The sequence below is a fragment of the Microcebus murinus genome, chromosome 15 (assembly GCF_040939455.1).
Source record: "Microcebus murinus isolate Inina chromosome 15, M.murinus_Inina_mat1.0, whole genome shotgun sequence".
Classification (NCBI taxonomy): Eukaryota; Metazoa; Chordata; class Mammalia; order Primates; family Cheirogaleidae; genus Microcebus; species Microcebus murinus.
This window is the reverse complement of record NC_134118.1, coordinates 13,017,869-13,038,242: the sequence shown is the minus strand read 5'-3', so window position 1 is coordinate 13,038,242 and position 20,374 is coordinate 13,017,869. Positions and strand designations below refer to the sequence as shown.

At 40.8% G+C, this 20,374-nt stretch overlaps 1 protein-coding gene and 1 pseudogene across 8 annotated transcripts in view; both read right to left on the bottom strand.

Moving 5' to 3' along the window:
- PHACTR1 (phosphatase and actin regulator 1) overlaps positions 1-20,374 on the bottom strand; it is a 508,037-nt gene that overhangs the window by 213,911 nt on the left and 273,752 nt on the right. The window lies entirely within an intron of this gene.
- LOC105865139 (glutamyl-tRNA(Gln) amidotransferase subunit A, mitochondrial pseudogene) lies at positions 5,062-19,106 on the bottom strand (annotated as a pseudogene).

Below are 20,374 nucleotides of genomic sequence, written 5' to 3'. Positions count from 1 at the left end.
GCTCAGGGAATAAACACACACCTCCACGGAGCTGGGAGATAAACCAACACTGCCATATCGCCCAAGAGCTACCAAACAGGACACGAGTAGGCGGATCATTGACCTTCACTGCCCTTCCCTGTCCTTTCAGCCTCCTCTGCCTCATCCCTTAGCAACCAGAGAGGGATCCAATCAATGTCTATGTTAGAACTAAGCTGTGAACACTGCCGATGGCTTAGCATATGCTAATGAGATAACAGCAGCATTTAACAAGGGTTTATCTGTCTTAATCCAAAGAGTGGATAACTTGAGTAATGCAAGCCCCGAGGGGGATAAGGAGGGAGCGCTGGTGCTGCCCGGCTCCCCGGACTCACAGGCAGCTCCCTTTTCTACCTGGGGACCACCAGGAGAAATGTCACGTACATTCCCCACAAAACGACACACAACCATCACACCACACCGTGACATCTGACAGTCTTCCCTACTGCACCTCCGGAGGGACAGGTTTACGCCGAGAGAGTTGCCAATCCATCTTATTGCAATGAGAAGGGTATTTTTTCATGGGGAAAGAACCACTAATGTGTGCGCCTTTCCATACAGTTCTGTGGGCTAGGAGACGGTGTGAAATGAGAGGGAGGCTGCACATACCTGGTCTGCCGTCTCTCAGCAGATTTGCTCAGGCACTTGGCCAAATTCCTCCGTTGCTTCTGGCTCTAGAGAGTTCTGCCTGGTAAAAGGCAGCTCCCCCCACTGCTGGGAGTAGGCCCTAGGGATGCTTTCACAGGCATGCTGCGCTCTCCTGCACTAAGAACAGGCCTGGTGCCTTGGCAGGACACCAGGGCACTGTGATGACGTGCAATGGAGGGAGAGGGGAAGGAAGGGGAATTCATGGATCTATCTGTCCCAAAGATGGCCCAAGTCATGTTTCTGTTAATCTGCTCTTGAAGCATTAATTGACATCCAAGAGGACTATGAGAATGTCCATAAATCCCAGTGCTCTAGGATGCACTGATTTCAAAGACAGCAAAGTGGGTAGCTCTACTGGCTCTGGAATCGTAGGCCACTGTATTGGAAAGAGGCTGTACGACTATGACCTCTGGCACATGGTGACCTCCGGCATATGGTGAACAGGGTTTTCCATTTCCTTCTAACAGGAGGGAAGATTCTGAATAGGATAGTGTTTCCTTAGCATCGAGGATGATGATGATGACAGTGACGATGACAACAAGAACAATAATAATAATAGCATTAAGTTACTAAGTCTGTGCCAGGCACTACTTTAAGCATTTAAAATGTATTACTGTATATTATCCTTGCATTGCTCTTATGAGTTAGTATTATATATTATCCCCATTTTACAAATGGGGAGATTGAGAAGGGACTAATGAATAGGAAGAAGTGATTCTCAGAAGAGGCAAGTGCTTTTAATTAAGACATGTCTATTTTCAAGAACATCTCCCCACTGGGTAAAAGTCTGGCTTTTTGAATCTCTGTATTACTGACTAAAGTAAGAGGAGGACTTCACAGATGAGAGAAGAAATAAGCTTCCTTTTTTGAAAAGGTTGCAAAACAGGTGCCAATATAAATTGATCCTACTCTAGCAAGAGAAAAGAAATGCTGTCTTACCCTGAAATGTCATAATATAGATGTACATCCATACGTGAGTGCCCTGGAGGACACCTCCCCTAGGTCACTAGGACATTAGGAGCCAGAAGGACTTTCTCTACTAAGCACCTATGCCACAGGCCGTAATTATGAACTCAGCAGGTGCCAGTCAGGCCCGGAATAGGCTCAGAACTGCTTCATTTAGAAAACGCTGTGCATAGTGTACAGTGGAAACAGTGTTACGAAAACAGGAAGACGTAGGATCACATCCAGAATCTACCACCTAATAGCAGCTGGTAATATGAGTTATTTGCTGCTGGCCTCCCAGCGGGTGGCAAGGGCTTCCTGATTGCCTTCTGGAGTGTCACCCCTCGTCCCCACCTACTCCAGGTGGTTCAGGAAGAGTTCATCTCAGCCCTGAAGCCAGGCGTGGGCATGTGACCCAGTGCTGGCCAATCAGAGCGCTTCATCTCCACTCTCCAGCCCCAGTAATTCATTCAGGGGGAGCAACTGAGCTTGGCCAGGCAGTGAGACTCAATTCTGGGTTTTGTTGGGTCTATAGATAAACATGCTCTTTCAACTAGGATTGCAGATTAGACAGGCTCTAAGCCTAGTAAAAGCAGGGTCCATAAACTAAAAAAACCTTCATTCAGCTTTGGCTAGTAGTAAAAGAATCAATCTCTAGGTCACAATGGCAATCCATAAGCTTTGAGAGGAAACAATCCTATTACGTCAAATACTTTGCATTTTCTCAGTACTGTGTTGGGAGAATGAGGGTATTTACATTCCGTGAAAACAGGCACTCAGCGAACAAAGCGCATTGCTAAAAACCAGACAGACAGGGGGAAAAGTTCTTATTTAAATTTAAAATCATATGGGCTCTGTGCTATCATACTTATTGAGATAATAGATGTTATTAGCAAAGTTCTTCCTGAGCTGTTCAACATGAAATTTCCGTTTCATCTCCCAGGAATCTAACCTTCAACCACTAACGCATATAATGACTACAAAAACTTATAGAACATTCTATTATTCATTTAATCTATAGAATATATTTGTGTTGGGAACGGAGAAACTTATTTGAATTGTAAATGAACTCCCAAGTCTTGCGTTAATGCAAAGCAACAATCTTCAGATAATGTAGGCTCTCCGTTCATCTTAAAACCTCAGCCCCCACGGTCTGATATTCTTCATGCAGCTAAATAAATACTGCCTTTCCCAAATTCAGATCCCGCAACGAAGCCTGGTTTCTCCTGCAGGGGTCAGCAAACTCTTTCTGTTCAGCCAAACAGGAACTACTTTAGGCTTTGCGGGCCATACAGTCTGCAGCAAGTACTCAACTCTGCTGTTGCACCAGGAAAGCAGCCTTAGACAAATGTTCACAAGTGGGCATCGACTGTGTTACAATAAAACTTTATTTACAAAAACAAGCAGCTTGCCCCTCGGGGCCACAGTTTCCCAACCTTTGTCCTTTAGCATGGAGCTGCTGGCAATTTTTCTGCCACTTCAAGGGGAGAGGCTGCCTGAGCTTTGAGCCAAGACAAAGGAAAAAAGAGCAGAGGATGACTCCGGTGAGACCAAAACCTCCTAACATCATTTGGGCCTCTGGATCCAGCCCTGCCTGAAAGCATTATAACCCTGGGTGTTTTCCTTACGTGAACCAATACATTCTTTTTGCTTAAGCTAGATTGATTGGGCTTGGTTCTCTTTTATGTGCAACCAAAAGCGCTCTACTGAATTACTGGGTGACTTAGGAAAGTTCCATCATCTTCCTCTCTGTAAAATGGGGATGATACTGACTTGTAAAGGTTAACAGGCATGGACTAAAAGCACCCTTTAGGGGCATAGAACATGGGCTCAACAAAAGTTATCTACAAGTGAAAAGTCTCCTCTGGTAGCAGGCAGACCACCTGGCCGATAGGGGTTCCTCTAGGGGTGAAGTTCCTTACCACCTCACTCCTAGGTCGCCCCTTAAGGCATGGCATGAATTTAAGTTTTGGAGGCTCTGAACTGTGCCGAGACTCTCCAGACCAGTGGATCTCAACCTTTAGTGTGCATAAGAATCAGCTGAAGTGTCCTTTGCACTCGCTTGCTTTTTTTCTCGATTCCTTTATTCTACTTAACCGTGTCGAGTCACACTCGACATCCCAGTGCAAAGGGTCAAAAATTCTGATCCCTAGTCTCCATCTTAGACCTGCGGACCCAGGGATGCGAATGCATAATAAGCAGCACAGGTAATTCTGATGGGGGCATTCTGAGAACCACACTTTAAGAAACACACCTGCAGCATTCCTAAAGAAGCCTAGAATCCCACTCCCTTCTCCCCAACTACATGCACAGCCTTCAGGAGGATGGCTAAGGAGGAAGCTCCCTAGTGTAGAAAAGTAAAGCATGATGCAATGGTGTCTGCTAGTCCCCGAACCCTCATGTGATTGGGAATTATTTTAAAATTCCTACTGTTCATGTAGTGCTTTATTCTTTCTAAGTGCTTTTAGACCTATTACCTACATCCCCATTATGTAGGTAGGGTATAAATTTTCCTAACTTTGTTTCCCTACAATTATAACTAACATGCTATTTTCTCTTCTAGGAAGAACTGAATTATAATTTGGCCCTTTTAAGGCTCTGAGAAGGTCTGCAATAAGCCTTTTAAACTCTGTTTAACCCATTGCTTCCAAAACTTAATCACGACTATGGTGGGTTGGCATTTCCCTAAGGGATGCCATTAAGCCCAAGCTCTTATAATACCTTATGTGCCAAGGAACACAACTTGCCAAATGCGGAGTTAGCGTCTTTTTTGTCCCATTCTATAGTTACAAGAAATGAGACACAGGAGTCAAGTGACTTGTCCAGAATGTGCCAACTCACACAGGGAGTGAAGGTGGTCCAGGGTTCCTGAGTCCAGCGACTGTTTGTCACTCACACATCATGTCTCACTGGATGGCTTGAGAATGACCAAGACCAGGCTGTGCAGGCTTTTAGACTCAACTCTTCGCAGTCTTTGTCTCCATTAATACTGTCAAGGTTAATACACTCCTGGGCACTTTTTCTCCCTTGAACTCATTCCAAAATCTCATGATAATAGCCACTCAGTTACCTATTAAGTATAGGATGATAGAGAACCTCATGAAACCTTGCATTCCATTTAAGAATCATTCTGGAGTCTACTTCCTTTTAAGCTCAGATTTCTCATTTTCTCTGTCTGACGACATTATACAGTTTCCTTATGTAGCTCCTATTACCGCCCAGACCAATTTTTCAGTGCCATTTGTCATTTGTATAGTGACTAAGTGAAATCCAAATAGCAGTCCTGGAAAGAATATTTTTGCAAGGCTGCTGATTCCTGCTGAAACATCCTTGTTTTCTTTCCCTTTTCTCTCTGTGTGTGTCTTAGAACAAATGCATTGAGTTTTATTAGTCTTTTTTCAGAGGCAGCTGTCCTATTCTTTTGGTCCTGTTAATTCCTTTAGGGACAGTATTATTTTTTTTTTGCATGAAAGATGTTAAATTTTTAAAGATGTCTCAACAGGTAAAGTCACTGCTTCATTTTGCCCCATAAGAAGTTCTGAATTCACATTTTAATTTAGTGTCTATTTTTAAGTTCTTATTTTTCACATTTTTAAATTATCTTGTCCTGATGGCTGAATATATCAACCTCGCTGCCTAGAATGCGGATTCTGAACGTCAAGGTTGAAGTGCCAATCATCACCTAGCTCTGTGGCCATGAGCAAGTTAATTAACCTGTCAGAACTGCATTGCCTTAAGTGCAAAATGAAGATGATAATATCTGCCTCTCTGACTGTATATTATATCAACACATGAAAACTCTAGTATGGTAAGTGGCTGTTAGTGGGTACTCATTAAAGATTTCCTGACCCCAAATGTAGGGTGTTGATTACTTATGCTGGTTACTCTGTATTTGCTCTTGATGCCCCTTGACTCTCACCTGAAGGTGTGTGTGTTTGAGGGGGTGCTGCCGTGCCTCACCGGGAAGGCATCAAAAAGTGCAGTTAATAACTATCTAAGAGGACTCACGCTCTGAAGCATCCAAGAAACTGAGCGGAAAATTTCCCCAAGTTACTCAAGTTGAACTGTTAGCTAGAATTTGGGCTCACAATCTGCCAACCAATTTTTCCTGCTTTACTTGCAATATGGTTTTAATTTATATATCATCTTTTCAGTTTTCCTGTAAGCTATATAATGAAACATGTCCTAACTAAATTAGCTCTACTTATGCTCATCTCTTTTTCCCTTCCCAAAATGTTTAAGCATTCAACAATGAGGCGTCAGGTCAAGAAAAGGAAAAAAGGGTGGTCACAAGGAATAGGCTGATGTCAGGGGTTCCTGCCCTCATACCTGTTCCTTCAGGCACCTTTGGGCGGTCCCAAGGCTCACGAGTGTGTGAGGTTACAACACATCGACCCTGCAAACAGTTAAGCATTTATTGTGCAACTCGAATTACAGGATGGGGTTTGCATAAAAGAAGAGGAAGTTCCTACTCTTTAAAATCCTAAAATGAAAAGTACCACACAAAACCAGACACTATTTCATTTTTAGAGGAATCTGAAATAGATGTGGACATATTAAGCACAAACATAGTGAAAAATAATAGAAACTCTTTGCCGTGTGTGGCGGAATAATCTTAAAGATAATTATTTAATGCAAAAGTATCATGTGTTTCTGGAGCCAAACTCAAAATTTAAAAAGAATATCAATATTCACAGATATTTTCTGAGTACACTAGATTTATTTTAATAGGAAAAGAAACTTCATTTACCTTTACCCATGCCTGGGAATCTCCAAGCATGCTAAATAGCTACCGTTTTTAAAATGACCTGCTTTGCATTCCGCTTCTTAATGATGATTGCAACTAGGTTCTGAATTAAAGAGCCACTCTCTTAAAAGCAGTCACCATGAGGGACCTCAGACTAGAATCCTAACTATGTTACCAATAAGCCAGGATAGAGTGGACCAGGTGGATTAATGACAAGAGCTGCTGTCCCTGCAAATGATTGTTCTACTTTAGCTACCGGAAAACATTCCTTAGACTTCCTTAGAAGGTGCCTGAGCTCAGCAGAGAGTAGGCAATATTGATGAGAAGTTTTACTGCAGACCAATCACGTATCAATCTTGGCTATTCGGAAATTTAGTCTTCACCCATAAGAGAGGTGAAGTGAATATTTTAAACCTTGTTTTACAAAAAAGCAAACCGGCAGTGGCAGAGACAGCTGGTTGCCCATCAAATCCATTCTTTCCTTTCTTTTTAGCGAATGCATCTTGATTTTTCTTGCCCTGCTAAAAGACTGCTTCCCAGCCTCCTCTGAGGATATGTGTGGCCGTATTATCAAGTTTGGCCAATGAGGTGTAAGCCAAAGTGTTGCTAGTGACTTCTGGGAAGTCCGCTTAAGAAGAAGAGGGCGTCATTTCCTTGATCTGCTTTTCCCTTTATCCAGTTTTCTAGATCAGAGATATGATGGCTGGAATGTGGCAGCCACTTTTGAGGACAAGGGCCACCTCATAGTAATGCTGGAATAGTAATCGGGGGTCAGCTTGGTCCTTATGAAGTTTGTGGAGCCACCATACACAGCAGCCTTGAACTGACCGCCTCTGCGCCTCTCTCACATGAGACAGAAATAAATCCCTCTCTTGTGTGAGTTATTACTATTTTCAGTATGTTTTATGCAGCTGAACCAGATCCTAATGCAAAGAAGTAACTTGCCTGAGTTTAGACAAACTATATAATTTGTAAGTGGCAGAACATCAAGTGCTAACATACATGTCCATATTTCACTTTCTCTGGCAGAATTTCAGAACCTTCTATAAGCAGTTTCTTAGTTTGTAAAGGAGCCAAACGCTTCCATGATTTTCTAAAAAATGTTAACACTTGAACATTCATTTAAAAGAAGCCGATCTATAGGAAGACTTACAGACCTATAGATCGACTTCCCCCGTCCTCTATAGTACTTCTGTATCTCTCAGGCTTTGATTTAAATCATGGAATTTCCCAGGGCTCAACTCTCCCTAGGCAATTTCATCTACCACCCATGGCTTAATTAGCATTGATAATCTGAGTATTTCTAAATGCATACTTTCAGCCTAGAAGACTCTTCTAATTATTACAATTTTTATCAGCTGTGTAATGCTGGCCACGGTGCTCAACTCTGGGTCTCACTTACCACATCTGTGAAATGGGGATAATAACAGCATCTGCCTCATGAAGTTATCGTGAGAATTAGATTATTTCATACAAATAAAATATGTGGAACACTGTCTGAATCACTGCTAGTATTACTACCACTCTTCATCTTCCAATAATATTTCACAGGCACCTCAGATTCACTATCTAAAGCGAATTATTATTGACATGGACTTGATCGTTCTTCAGTAATGACAATGCCAGTGGCCTAATAATTGCTCATAGAGAAACCCTCAAGGTACCCTTTTCCCTGACCTCTGCCAGATCCAACTCATTGCCAAGACTGGTCAAAAGTAACTACCGGTATTAACTATTTCCCATCTCTTCCACTTCTCTCCTCAGGTAGACCAGTTGTCCGCACCACCAGCTGCTGTGTTCTTGCTTTTGCTACTGCTCCCTAAGCCTTCCATATAGCAGCCAGGAATATCTCTCATCCGTATGAGTCAAAGCATGCCACTGCTCTTCCCTAAAGCCCCTGTGGGTCCCCTTGCTCTTAAAGCCCAAGATTCTTCACATTAACTCAGGATCACACGGTCTGCCCCATCTCCAGCCATTCATGGACTCCAATTCTCCTCCTTGCTTTAGTCTTCGAATATAAGAAACTCATCACGTCTGCCCCAAGGGCTCTATACCTCCTGGTCTACCTGCCTGGATAATTATGCATGTCACTGCCGCAGCCAGTTTCCTCTGTGACAGACAGTGCTGCACCCTTTTGCGCCCACCTCCCTTCTTAGCAGATCACAGATCGTGCTCAGATATCCATCTCTTCGCCACCAGACCATGAGCTTCCTAGAGGATGACCCTACCCAGCACTAGTGGGTGGGTCTGGGTCAGTGATTAAAGGGAGGTCACTGATCTCTGGTTAAAGGGTGGGAAGGCCACCCAGACCTGCCCAGTGAGATCTGTAAGGGGTGCCTACAGGTGGCAAGGCTTCTAAGAATCGTTTCTTTGCTCTTAAAGAGAGACATCATAAGAGACAGTGCTATTTCCACCTCTGGTCAATACGACAACGTCAGGATGTGAAACTCAGACTGTTGCATTCATCTTACAAACGGCCTGAGGACAGAGCCCTGCAAAGGAGGGCTGAACTGAGAGTCGTGGGGTAATGGAATCAGCCCTGCAGCTTGCCCCACTGACGAATTTGTTATGTAAGACAATAAGTGACCGTCCTTTTTTGGCCAAGACGCATGGGAACTTCAGTTTCTGCAGCCACCGGCATCCGAACTGACATGCCGCTACCACGCTGTTTACTCTGGAGGGCAAGGACTATTTATGACACGTTGGAAGCAATTGGTAAATATTTTTAGAATGGATAAATGATGAGTGTTTCTGAGAAAAAGATAGGCTCTGCCTTAGGTATATATTTACTACAACATTTCCCATCTCCTGGAATATTCACAGTGAGGACAACAGCAGAAGTTAAGATTCATCCTTTATTTACTGCTAGGCACAGCCATAGCTGGAGGGCAGCTGCAGAATAGGAGACAGGGTCTACCTCCACACCACAAGTAAGAAAGGACACAGGGAGAATTGTGTCACATGCAAGGGGAAGACTAGAGCTGTCATGTTTCTTTAGACATCCGTCTTGGTTATAAGTGTTATCCCAAGTTTAACTGAACTAAGGCTTTTGCTTCAACTCGATTAGCTGGCTTTCCACACCAGTCTGTCCCATACGCCACGAGAGGATTTGCTGATGTCAAGTTTGATATATTCTTGAAGGGCGACATCACAAACTCAACTCCATTTGGATCTAATAGCACAAAAAGACAAGAACCCAAGTGTCCAACTATGAGGGGTTAACTAAATTAAGGAATAACCCTCTAATCCATGTCTATCTGGCTATTAATAAACAATGGACAACTATCATTATTGACAGGAAAAACTGTCATCATTTGTTGTTCAGTGGAAAAGAAGTTACCAGACATTATGTATAGTATAACTCGATTTTTCTACAAGAGTAGTTTACTTACGTATCTACATATCTAGCCATGTGTAGGCATGGGATTCGGAAGAAGAAACTCAGTTGAAAGTGGTTCTACTTGGGTGATAAAAGTTACAGATGATCTTAAGCTTCTCTATAATTTTCATTTTTCTGCTTTTGGTTGGGGGGAGGGGGTTGGATTTAATCCAATCCTGCCATCTACTAACCTTGTACCAAGCCTCAGTAGCCACCTTTGGACAACAGGGAAATAAGAGAACCTATCTCTTAAATTGTCATGAGGAATGAGTATATGTGTGAAGTGTACAGTAATGATATCCAGCATGCAGCATTATAATTATTATGTTATGAAAAGTATATTGTCATTATTGTGATATGAACATTACATTTGTGTTTAAGTCTAACGAATCTACAAATGGTACTTAGGGGAGCTTGTGGTTGAGTGTGCAGGACATAAAGGAACTTACTGATAACTTTAAATGTGATCTCTCCTACCAGAGACTATCACAGAGGTATGTGTGATGCAGCATTTAAAAGCATGGCTTTGGGCCGGGCGCGGTGGCTCACGCCTGTAATCCTAGCACTCTGGGAGGCCAAGGCGGGAGGATTGCTGGAGGTCAGGAGTTCGAAACCGGCCTGAGCAAGAGCGAGACCCCGTCTCTACTATAAATCGAAAGAAATTAATTGGTCAACTAACATATATAGAAAAAAATTAGCCGGGCATGGTGGCGCATGCCTGTAGTCCCAGCTACTTGGGAGGCTGAGGCAGCAGGATTGCTTGAGCCCAGGAGTCTGAGGTTGCTGTGAGCTAGGCTGACGCCACGGCACTCACTCTAGCCTGGGCAACAACTGAGACTCTGTCTCAAAAAAAATAAAAAATAAATATTAAAAAAAATAAAAGCATGGCTTTGGAGTGGACAGACATGAGTCTCATAACTTAAGGCAAATTTTGTCACTTTAAAATGGGAAGAATAATATTTTCTTTATAGGGCTGTTGTATTACAAAAGAAAATGCACTTAAATGTCTAACACAGTTCCTGGCCACAGTTAAGAGCCCCCAATATATTAGTATTATTATAAATTCATCATAAAAGTTATCTGTTAAATATAATAAATTTTGCCTTGGCATTCCACTAGTTATAATTTTTACCTAAACAGTTTCTTGCATTTTCAAATAGGGCTATAGGGATTATTTAAACAGAAACTAGAATAATGTAGGATGGTTTGTTGGGCTTAAAAAAAAACAAACACATAACTTTTCTGGCATATTTATGTTTTGAAAGAATATAATCCCCTATATAAAACTGGGGAGGGGGATGAAGGAGATTCTGGGAGGAGGGTATATAATAAAATAAGCTCCAATTTAATTGGATGCCAATTCCTCTTTATTCTTTAGGATTTAATTTATGTGAAAATGGCACTCAGGTGAAAAATGGAAGTATAGTATTTATAGACTAATAAAAACAACAGTCTATTAACTGGTATTATAAGACATTTGCAATTAATTTTTGTCTTGGGAAAATAAAATAATTTTGTTTTTAATCTTATAGCTAAATTGACTAGAAAAGCAAAGAGTAATTCATGGTGTTATCATGCAGTGCACAAAGCAAACACTCTATAAATACTTTGAAGGCTTTAGGGGCATTTATTTAAATGGAAATTGCCTCATATCTGGTGTAGATCCACTACACAGAAAGAAATTAGGCACCGTGAAGTCAATATTTTCATAGGTTTTCTAACAGCATTTGATATTTGTTGAGCTATCCTTCAAGAAACACTGAAAGTAATTTCTTTATCTATTTCCTGGCTTTTCGCTACCCAGAAAAGGAAATCTTTTTGCTATTCATACTCACTCAAATGCAAATAATTGTTCCCTTTTATACTTATAAAAAAATTAGATGCACTTACAGAATTGAGCTGGTTCATGAAAGATTCAATTCAGGAGGACAAGCCAGACTAAGGAAGTCCTTTTTGACAAATGGAGAAGCCCTGGTGAGAAAATTTAAGTCTGGCAAACAAGTCCTTTCTCTGACACTGATACAACCCCAGCTCCAACCCCCAAACCAATACTAGGAATTTTTTTAAAATTATCTGTAGAACTCAGCCACATATCCATTGGGGGAGAAACAGCAGCTGTTCATTTCGAGCTCCTTCTCAGCTCACCAAGAGAGCAATAACTGGACTTCTAAGATAAAATATGAGCGGAAGTGGTCTGGAGAGAAAATAAATCTACATTAAGTATTTTAACAAAAGTTGATGTCTCCAATTTTATTGAGCACCTGCTATGTACCTGTTATGTGTGCAGCTTTGTGGACTAGACAAAGAGGAGTCCCTGCCCTTCAAAGTACTCACAATACTACGACACACACACACACACACACACACACACACACACCTATTGCCTTAGACACGACATGGAGAAAACAATTTTCAGATTTTCTGATCATACAGAGATTCTAGAAGAAATATTTCTTGGGACTATTTTGCTTTATTATATTTGGCATAAAGTATAAATAATTTTATTAAAAGCCATAAACTAGCTCATTTTTAGAGTACTCTGGGGAACAGAAGAAGACGAGTCAGCTCTATCTTTATAGAACCAAGAAAACTCTTTTCTTTTTTTTTTTTTGTGATTCCAAGGAAAGACTGTATTGAGAATGAACCTAATTACAAGAATTGAGCAAGATCATTTGACTCTCTAGAGAACAGAATTTCTAAACGTCATTTTAATTTGCATGATACATTTATCTCTATTGTTTTAGAGAAATAGAAGCTAACTTTTCATTTTCAAGGACTGATGAACAATCATCCACGTGTTCTTGAAGTTGAGCAACAGGAACCTGTACTTGTTTTTCAAACCACTTGGCAATTGTAAGAAGCTGCTGGTCACAAAATGCACGCCCAATAAACTGCAGTCCTATTGGTAGCCCTTGGTTTAAGAGTGCTACAGGGATACTCACTGCTGGTAATCCTGCCATATTTACTGCCTGTGTGAAAATATCGTCCTGGGCACTTCGTGTTCTGTTGTCTTCTTTGATGAACTCCAAGTAGGGTAGTGCCTCACTCAAGGTGGTGGGAGTTAGCAAGACATCTACTCCAGAGTTAAAAACATTCATAAAGTCATTAGCAACGAGGCGTCTCACTTTCTGGGCTTTGATGAAATAATTCTCATAGTTTTCTTTTAATAAGAAAAAATTTCCTGAGAGAATTCTTCCTCTCACCACATCATTGAACCCTTCTCGTCTAGTTGCAGCATACATGGCTTCAGTAGACACATCAATTTCACATCTGTGACCATATTCTAGCCCATCACATCTTGCCATATTCGATGCCACTTCTGATGTGCACAATACGCGGTAGCAGACAATGGAATAACTTGTGTGGGGAAGGGACACATCAATTACTTTGGCTCCCTCAGACTCAAAGAGGTCAGCGGCTTTGGACCAAGGAGATCGTACTTCACTTGATAATTCTGGTACAAGATATTCCTTTGGAATTCCTATACATAGTTTGCTCACATCTGTCAAACTGGGAAGCATGAATGGTTTAACAGGATCTTGGACTGTGGTAGACTCTTAGGGGTCATGTCCAGTCAGTATACCCAACACAACTGCTGCATCATCCACATAGCTGGTTAAGATTCCTGGCACGTCCATTGAATTCACCAGAGGAATGAGACCATGACGAGAAACTAAGCCATAGCTTGGTTTGACACCAACAAGTCCACAATGGGCAGCAGGATTTCTGGTCCATCCTCCTGTATCTGATCCTAAAGCCGCAAAGCACGTGAATGCTGAGGTGGCAGCTGCACTCCCACCTGAGCTTCCTCCAGTTATTAGCCAATTTGAATCTTCCTTCTCACCATGTGGCTCCTGCTTCCTCTTTTCTCTTTATTGTTTTCAATAACTCCAGGGGTTTTTTACTGGTCCAAATACACCATCTGTGGTTCCAGAGGCCATAGCAAACTCATCTAAATTTGTCTTCCCCATTTGTAGAGCTCCCTGATCCAACAACTTCGGAACTACTGTAGCATTATAAGGTGGTACATAACCTTTCAGCATATTTGATGCGCATGTTGTCTCAATGCCAGACGTGCTAAAGTTATCTTTTACTGCAATAGGAATTCCATCTAAATCCCCAAGGGACTGACCATTCTTATATCTTTATTCTGATTCTTCAGCTTGTTTTAAGGCCACCTCTTCTGTTACAGTAATGTAGGCATTTAGAAATTTGGTCTTCTTGATAACAGAAAGACATTTTTGACAGAGCTCTACTGGTATAATCTGGCCTTGTTTCAATGCTGCAGAAACTTCTCGGAGGGTCCGGCCCAGTATGGTCCTCGTGCTCAGCCTGCCACCACCAGGGCCAGGTGACAAGGAGCAAGAAAACTCCTTTCTAGAATAATTCATACTGTAACAGTTGGAGCAACTTTTATGGCAGGAGCCATGTTTGCATGAATGAAATCTGAAAATTCTAACAGATTAAAATCAATACTGTGCATTTTCCTTTCTGGTTCTGAGGCTGATCGACTAGGATAAACAGCTCGAAATAAACACCATTATATGGTTGTCTTAAAATTTTTCCTTATCTAATTGCCAATAACTGCTACGTATGGCTGTTTGTTGAAACAATGACATAATGGTGCATTTTAACAGAGTGTGCCCATACAAAACAACTTGTCCATAAAAATAGAAATAATACTTTTATGCATAATAACATCATGATAACAGTAGCTAGGATATGTCATGCCTGTGCAGTCACTGCATAGTAAAATGAAAAGTCACTACAAATAGTTACATGTCTCCAGTTTAGTTAAGGCTAAAAAGAGGAGAGGGGTAAAAAATATTCTCATTTCATTCTTCTAAATCACTTCCCTGCCAAAAAGCAATAATGAGAATTTTGTCGACATTAAAAATCTAAAGTTTAAGAGTTTGAGGGCCATTTTGTGTTATTCCTAATTTTTTGAAGTCTGGCTGGGGCGTTCTCCAGAGTTTTCTCCTTACATATGCAGTTGGGCAAGTTAAGATTGATCCCTTAGCACTCTAAAGAAAAATGAAAGCATGTGGGGAGGAAAAGAGAAGTCAGGTTCATTTTCATGACATTTGGAACTAAAAGTTAAACACTTTTTTTCAAGTTTCACAAAATTGAGACTTTCTCAAGCTGGAAATTTTGACCCAAACTCAAAACATAAAACAGTAACAACAAAAATTCTTTCATATAATTTTCCATGTTCTCAAACAATAAAAATTTCATGACAAAGTTAGTAAATATCACATGAACATACAAGACACAAGGGATATTTTGTACACACAAATAAAAATCTAGAAAATACTGTTGTAAACACAGCAATAATAGGATTTACTCTGCTCAATGGCCATGAGCTTATAAGGACTGAGGGCTCAAAAATAAGAAAGGCTTTGTCATTCATTTATATAGGTCCTCTTCTATAGTCAAACGCTATAAAACAAAGTGGTGGAGGGGAATGAAAGCAAATTATTACATATCCACAGACTCAGAATAAAATAAATAGGTTGAACTTAAAATAATCATGTTTAAGAAAGCCAACATTCAAAATACTGTGGGCCACAATTATTTTTCAAGGTACTGTGTCCGTGAAAATTATGGTGTTTTTTTTTTTTAACAAATGATAAATATAAAATAGACTCAGGAATAATTTGGCAAAACTATTCCCAGGCTATATAATATCAGAAAAATATCTTCTTGGGTAATTATTCTACAGCATTATGTGTAGAATATTATTTCCCTGATTGGTCTCCCTGATGCTGAAAATTTGGTATTTTATTAGACTAGTAATTATTAATATATAACTCCTAGAATAGTGATATGGAAAACTATATATGTTCTACCACAAATATTTTTAAGACAAATACTGACACCTTCTATAACTGACCCTACTATTACAGGTTAAACAGACACGTTTCCATAGAGCACTTGGTATAAGATCTATTAATAGTAAGAAGTACAAAAAATGACTTCACCTTCCTTACCACCATTATAGTTCTTGGGCAAAGGTTAGTCAAAAAGAAAAGTGGTAATTTTTTATACTTGTTTTAAAGACATGAGTAATATCAAACTTATTTTATAAATGAAATTCACACTAAAAGTAAATGAACGTCCCTCGGGTAATATAGCCAATATACCAGCATTTACCTGGAAAGGTATCCTGGTAGACAGGTAGAACAATACTCCTCAGGACTCCAAAAGGCCACCCCTTCCCAGCCACATATGATGTGACACATTACTAGAACAATCAATGGTCATGCTACATGTGAAAACCACCAAAAAATTTACCTTAATACCAATATGAGAAAAATCAGACCAAAAAAAACCCGTATTGCTCCGCTTAGTAAAGCTTTAAATGAAATTTGCTTCAATTAAGCTAGTGGCAGACTTATACCACTCTTAGGATATAATTACATTCAATGTCATTAAGCAGTATGAGCTACATCAACTATTAGCTTAAGCAAGATGCATAAAGACTAAAACCAATGGCGACACAATCAATGTGTTCCAACTTTAAGTCCTAAACAAGACAAACATTGCATAGGGACGGTCACCATATTTTCAAATAGAAAAATGTCAGGATAAGTGGGTTTCCAAGGTATATCTGGTGGGTGAGTGGGGCAGAATATCTGAAACTAAGATTATCCTGAGAAATCCTGCATGTATTACAATAGGAATGTCATTATTGCTTCGATAAGTTGGCACATAATATCACGAGGCACTATTAGATCATCAGTCTATATCAGTAGTTCTTGACCGGAGGCAATTTTGCCTCCCACAAGACATTTGGCAATATCTAGAAATATTTTTGATTGTCACAACTGCGGTGGGGCATTCTTACTGGTATCTAGTGGGTAGAGGCTAGGATTCTGCTAAACAACCTGCAACGCATAGTCTTCCATAATAAAGAGTTACCTGGCTCCAAATGTCACAGTACTAGTAAATCCTGCTCTCTGCGCCTCAGAACACATAGTTCCAAAGAGGCTAGGCCTAGTCGAGTAAGTTCTGCTTTCACGTCTATGTATTACTGAATGATCATTGCCCCGGCACACAAATGACTATCTATAATGAGTATTCTTAATATGTAGAACAGAGACTATTCTTCACTACCAACAGACAGCTGTTTTGCATGTGTGATTTATCTTGTTTCAGCTATACTATAAACAGATCATTTTGCAAAGCAAATGGCTTGACTGGTTTTAACATTCCTGGTTTATGAGCAATGGATTCCACTTCAGGAAATCCCTAATTATCAGAGCCAGGCAATTAATTGATTTCAAATGTAAAAAACTAAGCTATTTATGTACACTGAATACTAAACTTCCCCCCCCAATCAGAATTCCTATTTCATTGAAATTTCACAAATTTCTAAAGAATGTTTTTATACTCTTTATTTTCAAAATTTATGTTTCCAATTTTTCTTCCTCCTCCTGTTAGCTACACTATATAGAGTACTATGTGCCAGGCACCGAGTAAGTTTCTTCACATGAATTTTATAACAATTCTATTATAGTTGGCAGGAACTACAGATGTTTTTCTTATGAGTTCTTGACATAGGAAAGGAGGACTGCAAAGAAAACATTGCTAGTACTCGCAAGCATGAATTCAAGGTGAATTCATTTAATATAATGAAAAGCAAGAAGGAGTTAAAACCAGGAGGAATATATAAATAATACTTATAATAACAATAATATTGAGAGCACTATATGCTAGGGTCAGTGCCAAGAACTTTATAATATACTATCTCATTTAATCCTAGCACCAACTCTAAACGTGGATGCTGTCAGATTCACCATTTCACAGATGCAGAAACTGAGGCTCTGTTGGATGAAGTTCACCCAACTAGCAAGTGGCATATCTGGGGCCTGTGTCCCATTCTCTCTGTCACACTTGAGAGTGCACCAGGGTAGGCAAACTATGACCCTCAGTTCAAATCTGGCCTATGGCCTCTCTTTGTAAATAAAGTTTTATTAGAACACAGCCATTCTCATTCATTCATGTATTGCTTATAGCTGCACTTGCACAACAACGGCAGAGTTGAGTAACTGCAACAGAGACCATATGGTGAAAGCCTAGAAAGCCTAACATATTTATATCTGGCCCTTTACAGAAAAAGTTTGCCAACACTTGCCTCAACTCTTCAGCAGTAAGTAATGCCAACTCAACATTATACTCCTAGCTAAGTAGCTTCATTTCATTTCATTTCATTTCAGCATGACTCCCTACTTCTAGGGTTGTAGCCATTCTGAGGGCTAATAATAATAATAATAAGCTTTTCTTTAGAAAAAATTCTACCTGAATGAAGGCAATGTTGTACAAGTGAGACTTATTAAATCTGATTTCTTCACAGTCTGAAATCATTAAAAAGCAAAAACAAAACAGGGGGAAAAGAGAAAATTATTGATCGTCTACTGGTAACAAGTTATGCCCAAGAAATACAAAAATGAATAAAACGCGGTCTTGCCCTCCAGGAGTTGAGAGACAAGCAGAACAAAGTAAGGTGCACACACAGCAGAATGGCCTTCTGTGGACTGTGCCCAGGGTCCCATATGACCTCAGGGAAGGAGTGTCTTTTCCCATGTCAATAAGGCCTCAAAAAGGAAGACTTTTGAAATTCCATCTCTCTTTTTAAGAAAAAGGTCTCTATTATATTGGAATAACAGAATTATGTTCTGGTTTGTTCAAAAAGTAGAACTTATTATTCGCAGAGCTAAAAGGGATTTACAAGTTCAGCGCCTGCAATTCATAGATGAGAAAACCAAGAAGGGCCTAAGATTCCCAGCAACAACAGGAGATAAAAGTTGCCAAAAGTGGCCTAGCAGGTGAGCGTTAATAAGGTGCTCAAGAAGCTGCACAGCAGTGTACTAAAAGGGCATGGCTCTGGAACCAGACTTAGAGCAAGTGACTGAACCTCTCTAAGCCTTGGTTTCCCCATCTGCAAAATGGGAATCATATCCAGAGGTCATTGTGAGTAATAAGTGAACTAATATATGCAAAATGCAAAGAACAGTGCCAGGCTCACAATAAGAGTAACATGAGTGTTTGCTATTACAAAATTAAAGGTGAGTCATGGAGATGAACCAAAACTTCAGTCTTTAAGTGAGCCCAGACTCATACTGCACTCCATGCCCATCCCCCATAGCCTGAGCTCTGCCCTGCTTCCTGCTTACACCTGTGCCCTTTCCATGCCGAGGAGCTGCTCACCATTGCTCTGGGCTCTGTCGCCAGTTGTCAGGAAACACTTCTCTGATTGGTTCTTCCTTTGCCTGGATGTCCCTTTGCCTCACCAATCCTGCTGTCACCACCCTTGGCCAAGCCCCGAGCCCCCACACCTGTATTACTGAAGCTTGCTGAGCTCCACCCCACCCCACCCACCTGCAACCAACCCTGTCCCTCCTTCATGGCTGCTGCTACCAGATGAACCTAACATGATGCCCTTTTCGCCACATCACTCCCCTGCGGAAGACTCTGCCATTATTTTACGTAGCCCGTCACCTTAAGCCCGGACACTTCCATCTACAATTTAACATTCTTTAACCTTACCCAACAATATTTCTAACTCATATCATTTTAACTCAGTCATGTATTAGAAGAGACCTGGTTTCAAGTCCTAACCCCGACACTTACTATCCACGAGACTCATGTCTAATCCCATGGAGCCTCAGTTTCCTTTTCTGCCAAATGGAGATAAATAGTACCTATCTTGGGAAGATTAAATAGATAAATCCCATAACTGGCACAAGGTTTGGCACACAGTAAGTGAATAAGAGATGTTATTATTGTTGTTATCCAAAAAGCCAGTACCCTTCCTCTTCCTCCCCTCCCTCTGCCCATGTTCCTGTTGTCCCACCCACTCAGGGTTTCTTCTTTCCTGACTTCTACTAACCAAACTGGCCTCGTCACCCAGAGCCTCCACCTGGACATCAGTCCACTCGGATTTCTTGCTTTGGTGAACTCGCTTGTGGTTGGTAATACCCACCTCAACCCTTAATCAGTGGTTCTCAACTCAGGGACAATCTTGTCCCCCAGGGGACACATGGCATGTCTGCAGGCACTTCTGGTTGCCACTACCGGGAGGTGGGTGCTATTGGCATCTAGTGGGTATTGGCCAGGGATGCTGTTAAACACCCTACAAGGCACAGGATGCCCCTCCCCCACCACCAGTAATAAAGATGACCCAGCACAAAGTGTCGACAGTCCTGAGGCTGGGAAAGCCTCACTCGAAATACCACACACATTGAGATCACAAGGTGTCTGGAAGACCTAACCCTGCCACGTGGTTCTATCATACCACCTGACCATGGAAAAAAAAAGTCCTGATTGCTGGACCGACTGAAGCAAATGTACCATTGATACAATATTTGAATATGCTTTCATATTTGTTAACCAAAAATCACTGAATAAAGTGGGAGCATGTCTTCTCAGTTACTATGTTATAGTTTTGGGCTAATGGCTTCTGGTGGGATAGAAAAATTCACAAAGCAACCTCACCGTTCTGTGTGTTTCTGTATCTCTCACAAGCGGGAACATATTTAATCAATATAGTACTTTCTATGGAAGGATTCTGACGCAGCACGTTAATTTTTCTGTACAATGTTAGTCACCTGTGACACTTTGCCAAAAAAACCAAA